Raw genomic sequence first — 7,783 nt, forward strand, 5'->3', positions numbered from 1 at the left:
CGGTGGTCAGAAGCATACCACACACACACACACACACACACACACACACACACACACACAAAAGATAAAGGGAGTTGTGGAAGCCAAGTTTCTTGTTATGTAGATGAAGGCTCCAAGTAGCCGACTTCAGAGAGAGTAGGAAGTAAACGTCTTTAAAGGTGTCAGACTCTTCCTAGGGAAAGAAATTCTCTACAGATGCAGATTTCCCCAAGAGATGCCTTTGAAGAGTTATTCCAAAATATGTCAAATGAACATATTTTGGGGTAAAATATCTTTATCTCTTTTTAGGGTCTGCTATTTTTCTTTTTTTTTTGAATTGGAGTCTCACTCTGTCGCCCAGACTGGAGTGCAGTGGCCGGTCCCGGCCACCGCAGCCTCGACCTGCTGGACTCCAGCGATCCTTCTGCCTCAGCCTTCCAAGTAGCTGGAACTACAGGCGCACGCTACCACACCTGGCTCATTTTGATTTATTGTAGAGATGAGGTCTCACCAAGTTTGCCCAGGCAGGTCTCAAACCCATGGGCTCAGGCAATCCACTCACCTCAGCCTCCCAAAGGCACGGGATTACAGGCTGAGCCACCCTGCCCAGCGGGTCTGCTATTTTTCATGTGATGCTATATCAGAGTCAGGTTGGAATTTGGTATCTTATTACAACAGAGTCTGTTTCATCAGTCTTATGATCTCTATTTTAATGTTACCGCTAATTTGTGGTGCCTATAACTCCCCCAGGAAGAAGGTAGTATGAGGTGTGTCCAACCCCCATCTCTGTCAAGCCTGGAATTTAGTTTTTCAGGTTTCCCTCACCCAGAGGGGATCCATTCAGTTGATTGGGCAGCTTAGAATTTTATTTTAGGTTCACACATTCTATCCCTAGCACTCCACAAACTCATGTTCTTTTTTCATACAAATAAATTCATTCCAACCCCATACCCCCAAAGTCTTGTCCCGGTACCAATTCAAAAGTTCCAAGTCCAGCATCTCATCTGTGAACCTGTAAAGTCAAAACAAGTTATCTACTTCCAAGATGCAATGACAGAACAAAAATAGGGTAGACATTCCCATTCCAAAAGGGAAAAATAGGCAAAAAGAAAGGAGTAACCAGCCCCAAGCAAGTCCAAAACCCAGAATGGTATACATTACATATTAAAGCTAGAGAGTGGCCGGGCTGGGTGGCTCAGCCTGTAATCCCAGCACTCTGGGAGGCCGAGGCAAGTGGATTGCCTGAGCCCGTGGGTTCGAGACCAGTCCGGCCAACTTGGCAAGACCTCTTCTCTACAAGAAATCAAAATTTAGCCAGGCATGGCAGCATGCACCTATAGTTCTGGCTGCTTGGAAGACTGAAGCGGAAGGATCACCTGAGCTCCACAGGTCGATGCTGGGGGAACAGTGAGCATGCCACTGTGCTCCAGCTTGGGCAACGGAGTGAGATTCCCACTCAAAAAAATGAAAACAAAAATAACAAAACTAGAGAGCAATCTCTTTTGACTCCATGTGCCACCTCCTGAACACAGATGTTCAGGGGTGAGCCCTCAATACCTAAGGCAGCCCCATTCCTGTGGCTTTGAGGGTACAGCCCATGTAGAGTTGTATTCAGTACCTGAAGCTTTCTCAGGCAGGCATTACATGCTAGCAGTGACTCTGAGGCAGGACAGTTTTTAATTTTTAGTAAGAAAGTGTCCAGACATCTTGCCGGCAAAGTAGCCCTGCAGACAGAATGTGAATTCTATGTAGGACCCCAGTCCACCCCATGCCCTTAGCTCACCAAAGGAAACTCCATTAAGGTGGTTCCTGGACCAGGAATCAAAAACTATAGAAATGATAATAAGATCACCTTCTAGTTCATGAACGAGTACATTCAAAAGAATGGCAAGTCTCCTACAAAAACAAAATGTATGTTCTGGAAAAGTCCAGTCACCTCACCTATCAGAGGTAGAGAGATGGCAGTCTCTCCAAAGCAGCAGTAATGATGTGGTCTGCCATCATTAGCATATCAATAAGAGATAGCTATATCTACCTTTTTGTAAAAAAGCAAAAACATGGTCATTCTCCAAGATGCTGGTGCTGAGACACATTTTATATTTCTCCCCTTTTCTTTTCTCTTTTTTTTTTGAGTTGGAGTCTCCTTCCACCTCAGTCTTCCAAGTAGCTGGAAAGCCTCTGACACTTCTTAAACTCTTGTTTAGTAACCTGCAGAAAATCTTAGCAAATCTGCCTTCCCTTATTGGAAATGGATAGAAACAGACAATTTCCTATCCAAGCAGTCTGTTCACTCTAAAATGCTTATGCATCAGACCATTTCAAATGGCACTGTTGGAAAGTCCTTAATTAAACCTCACTGGCTGTCAGTCTCAAGTCACAGGTACACAGAACATCAGGGAAAGTCCTACACAGGTGGACACAAGGGGGCTGAGGACACTTGACTCAGATGGCCATCAGGATCCCAGGGATGCCTAGCATCACCACTTATGGCTTTGTTTTTCATCTTAGAATTTTCCTTTGAAGAATACAGCACACAAGAATTCAAAGGCAAAGTTTCGAGTTTTTTGAGGAACTTGAATGAGAACATCAGTAATATACTCAATCTATACTCTTAGACTCCCAGTTAGGTAAAAAAATAAAAAAAATTTTGAGGTGGAGTCTCACTCTGCTACCTAGGCTGGAGTATAGTGGCACACTCATAGTCACTGCAGCCTTAACCTGATGGGCTCAGGTGACCCTTCTGTCTTAGCCTTCCAAGTAGCTGAAACCAGAGGCTCATACCACCATGCCCAGCTAATTTTTATTATTATTATTATTTATTGTAGATACAAAGTCTCGCCATGTTAACCAGGCTGGTCTTGAATCCCTGGGCTCAGCAATCCTCTTGCCTCTGCCTCCCAAATTGCTGGATTTATAGGTTACCACACCCAGACCAAATTTTAATAAATTGGAAAAATTAGAATTGGATGGTTTAAAGTAAAAGAAGTTAATACATTATTGTAATAAGATTTGGATTCAGTACAAATTAGCAGATAGTGAGGCTTGGAGTAAAAATGGGATTTTCAGCTTTAATAGCACATAGCAATTAGATTCATTCTGTAAGCAAGAACAGAAATGGTCTGAAGTTCCATGTCTACAGGTATTTTTTGCTTTATTTCACTACTTTGCAAACAAAATTATATCCTGTGGGGTATTAGATGCCAGAGGCTAGATTTATAACTACAAATACCAAACTTCCAATTACAGAAAACTTTTGAGGTTTTTGTTGTTGTTGTTGTTGTTTGAGTTGGATTCTCACTTTGTCACCCAGGCTTGAGTGTAGTGGCAGGCTCACGGCTACCCAGCATCGACCCACTGGGCCCAGGTGATCCGCCTCAACCTTCCAAGTAGTCGGAACCACAGGTGCTCACTACTATGCCCAGCTAATTTTTTGACTTATTGTGGAGATGAAGTCTTGCCAAGTTACCCAGCCTGTTCTCGAACCCATGGGCTCAGGCAATCCCCTCCCTTGGCCTCTCAAAGTGCTGGGATTACAGGTCTGAACCACCACACCCGGTCAACCTTTGAAGTTTTTAACAACCAAAACATTAAGGAAGAGGAACAACAACATGGAAGACAGCAGAACCAGCAGCAAACATCCCAACTGGCAGTTACCATTAGCGACAAAACTCCAGCTACCCGACAGAAACCTGGCAAGAACAACCCTGCTAAGGGGGATTGTATCTGTTGCTATAAATGCAGCCAATGGGGACACTTAAAATTGCCCTGAAAAACCAAGACCTCCAACACCTTTTCCATCGTGTGGACCATAGTGTCATTGGGAAACAGCAAGCGCGCGTTCTTCCAGAGAGAAGAGGAAATGCTCGGTTCTAAAAATTGGTAGCCGCTAAGAGGCCCAAAAATCTTGTGCAAAGCAGCATGCCAACTTACAATCACCCAACAACCCCAGGTGAATATTAGGGTGCTAGAACCCAAATTAATTTCTTTTTTCTTTCTTTCTTTCTTTTTTTTTTTTGAGTTGGAGTCTCACTCTGTCGCCCAGACTGGAGTGCAGTGGCCGCTCCCGGCCACCGCAGCCTAGACCTGCTGGGCTCCGGCGATCCTTCTGCCTCGGCCTTCCAAGTAGCTGAATCTACAAGAGCGTGCTACCACGCCTGGCTAATTTTTGATTTATTGTAGAGATGAGGTCTCGCCAAGTTGCCCAGGCGGGTCTCAAACCTTCGGGTTTAGACAATCCACTCACCTTGGCCTCCCAAAGCGCTGGGATTACAGGTTGAGCCAAAGAGCCCAGCCCAAATTAATTTCTTAATTAACACAGGTGCCAGCCGTTTGGTTCTGGCCACCATGCTGACACTCATTCACTTATCCTTCACATTGCTAAATGTAAACATTAAATACTCATTTAAAATTGTGGGAAAAAACATAGTCTTGTCTTAATCAGAAGTTACTAAAAGGTTAATTCAAGGTGTACATTTAAAAAAGTAGCTACTTGGAAGGCTGAGGCGGAAGGATAGCCAGAGCCCAGCAGGTTGAGGCTGCGGTGGCCGGGAGCGGCCACTGCTCTCCAGTCTGGGGGACAGAGTGAGACTCCAACTCAAAAAAAAAAAAGAAAAAAGTAATCTATAAAAGAAGGTAAAAGGAAAGAACCAGCAAGTAGGAAAGAGATGTAAAGAAAGTTGTGAATATCAAGGTGCATCTTTGGTAATAAAGTTCTAAAGAAAGATAATAATTTTGTATAAGAAAGAAGCTTCTTATATGGTAAATTTTTGTCCTATAATAGAGTGACTGGGAAAACGGAAGTATAGGACAAAAATAAGGGGTTCAGGTGTGTTGTAAAATGGTCTGTGTAAAGTTCACAGAAAGGAATATGTGAAGAAATTCTATAAATGATCAAGTTTGCAAAAAAAAAAATATTTAGTTATTTATTTGAATTAACCATTAATATCACAATCACACCAAACTGATGTTAGGCCAAAATGCCATTATGTAAAAGTAACGGTTTTTTTAAAAACACTAATCTATCAATGTACATATACGAAGTCTAAGTAATTGGTTTAAAAGAAGTAAGCGCTTAACATGTTTTATCAGAAAATAGAAACTTTAATTCATGCCTTTTGCTCACATAACCTTAATAATCTCTAGTAAGTAACTAAAATCTTAAAATCAGTAAAATAGAATGCCTTCAAATTTTAAATATTTTTTCTGTTAGTCCATTAGTTAAATACTATCTCTGCTAGATGTTTTAAAATATAAAACTTTCCTTCTGTAATACTTAAGAAGTTGTCAGTAAACTTCTATCTTTAAATTCAAGCTGCTAAAATATAAAGCCTAGCCCCAAACATTGGTCTAAACTCTGCTTCTAAGACATATTTAAGATTACTTGGTTCCTAGGTTTTTACTAAAAATAAGTCACTGAAAGTTAACATTGTGTGTATAGTTAAATCTATCAAATTTAACAGTGTGTGTAAATCTATCAAATATAAAAAAGATAATTTGGCCGGACACAGTGTAATCCCAGAATGCTGGGAGGTGGAGTTGAGAGGAATGTCTGAGCCCAGGGTTTTGAGAACAGCCTGGGTACGTTGGCAAGACCTTGTTTCTACAATAAATAATAATAAAAAGAAATTTTCCGGGTGTGGTAGCAGCTGCCTGTGGTTCCAACCACTGAGATGGAAGGATTGACTGGGCCCAACAGATCTAGTACTGGTCATGAGTGTGACCATGAATATGCCACTACGCTCCAGTCTAAGCTTCAGAGACTCCAACTCAAAAAAATAAAAATAAAATAAAATGAAAAAGACAACTTTACATGCAAAACTTAAGGAAATATAAATGGCAGGTAAACTAACTGAATACAGAATGTTGAAAAGGTAATTTTTTATCCTAAGGTAAAATAATAAAAATAGGCCGGGCTCAGTGGATCAGCCTGTAATCCCAGCACTTTGGGAGGCCGAGGTGTGTGAATTGCCTGAGCCCGCGGGTTCGAGACCTGCCTGGGCAACTTGGCAAGACCTCATCTCTACAATAAATAAAAAATTTATTGTAGATAAATTTGGAAGGCTGAGGCGGAAGGATCGCCAGAGCCCAGCAGGTCGAGGCTGCAGTGGCTGGGAGCGGCCACTGCACTCCAGTCTGGGTGACAGAGTGAGACTCCAACTCAAAAAAAAAAAAAAAAAAAAATTAATAATAATACTAATAATAATAATAAAGGCTTAAACTGGTAAAGTTTATGCCAGATTAATCATTTATATGATAAAGTTAGCTAAAATCTACAGGGTGTGATTTCGTTTTCTAAAAATTAAGCATACTGATTATTGGTCAAAATGTAAGCCCCTATGTCAAAACAACAATGTTTTTAAAGCATTAATCTAGTCAAAATTAAATGTTTGGTTATAAAATTGTATTAAAATTCGTTGTAATGATCCTAATACACTTATGCAAGGATAAAAGTTGCTATTCTCTTTTTAGTAGGTTTTTGTATATTTTCAGGAAGTAATAAAAGGTTTTTGCGGCCGGACTCGGTGGCTCAGCCTGTAATCCCGCGCCTTTGGGAGGCCAAAGTGAGTGGATTGCCTGAGCCCGCGGGTTCGAGACCTGCCTGGGCAACTTGGTGAGACCTCATCTCTACAATAAAAATAAAAAAATTAGCCAGGCGTGGTGGCACACACCTGTAGTTCCAGCTACATGGAAGACTGAAGCAGAAGGATTGCCGGAGCCCAGCAGGTCGAGGCTGCGGTGGCCGGGAGCAGCCACTGCACTGCAATCTGGGCGACAGAATGAGACTCCAACTCAAAAAAAAAAAAAAAAGGTTTTTGCAAACTGCAAAACAGTAAGGGGAGAAAAGACAAATTTAGCCAGTCTCCTGTTATCTTTCTTTTCACTGCCTAAGGAAATTAATCTCCTCTATCAAAGAGTAGGGTTTTGCTTTTCAAATCTATAGATTATAATTTGGCTAAATGAGTGGCTATTTTGCAATACTCTGTAATCCTGTGTTGTTATATCATGCTTTTACAACCTTTAATACTTAACAAACATTTCAACATGTAAATTTCAAGTTCTCGATTCAGTGTTTCTAAACTTTTAAAATTTTTTTCTGTATTAAGTTTTCTGAAATCACCTGGAAATTTAACTCAGTTGGTGTACTAAAATCACACAAAAAACATTTTCAAGCAAAAAGGGATGTTTAACTTTCTCCTAAGATTATATTCATGTGTCATTTATGTGTATTCCAAAATTGCACAATTTTAATATATCCAACTATGTGATATTAACCACCTATATAAAATTAATATCAAGTTATGGAATTTAAAAAACTGCAGCTATGATTACAAATGAATGACTAAGCCGGGCTTGGTGGCTCAGCCTGTAATCCCGCACCTTTGGGAGGCTGAGGTGAGTGGATTGCCTGAGCCCGCGGGTTCGAGACCTGCCTGGGCAACTTGGTGAGACTTCATCTCTACAATAAATCCACAAATGAGCCGGGTGTGGTACCGTGCCCCTGTAGTTCCAGCTACGTGGAAGGCTGAGGGGGAAGGATCCCCTGAGCCCAGCAGGTCGAGGCTGTGGTGGCCGGGAGCGGCCACTGCACTCCAGTCTGGGCGACCGAGAGAGACCCCGACTCAAAAAAAAAAAATGACTATGTTGATCTAAGTTCACTTACGATTACCTTCCTGTCATACTCCTCAGGAGGAGGAAAAGCCGTCCCAATCAGCATGTGAGGGGGAACCGAAAAAATCCAGAATTTGTGTACAACAAATTGGGTAGGAGGAAGCCGGTGGCGGCCGCGTCAGCAGCCGGCGGCGGG

General features: G+C 41.7%; 1 pseudogene; it reads left to right on the forward strand.

The window, feature by feature from the left end:
- The window catches only part of LOC103275523, a 9,524-nt pseudogene that overhangs the window by 1,043 nt on the left and 698 nt on the right, over positions 1 to 7,783 (forward strand).

This window comes from Carlito syrichta, unplaced genomic scaffold (assembly GCF_000164805.1).
Source record: "Carlito syrichta isolate Samal-C Ts95f unplaced genomic scaffold, Tarsius_syrichta-2.0.1 Scaffold315497, whole genome shotgun sequence".
Classification (NCBI taxonomy): domain Eukaryota; kingdom Metazoa; phylum Chordata; class Mammalia; order Primates; family Tarsiidae; genus Carlito; species Carlito syrichta.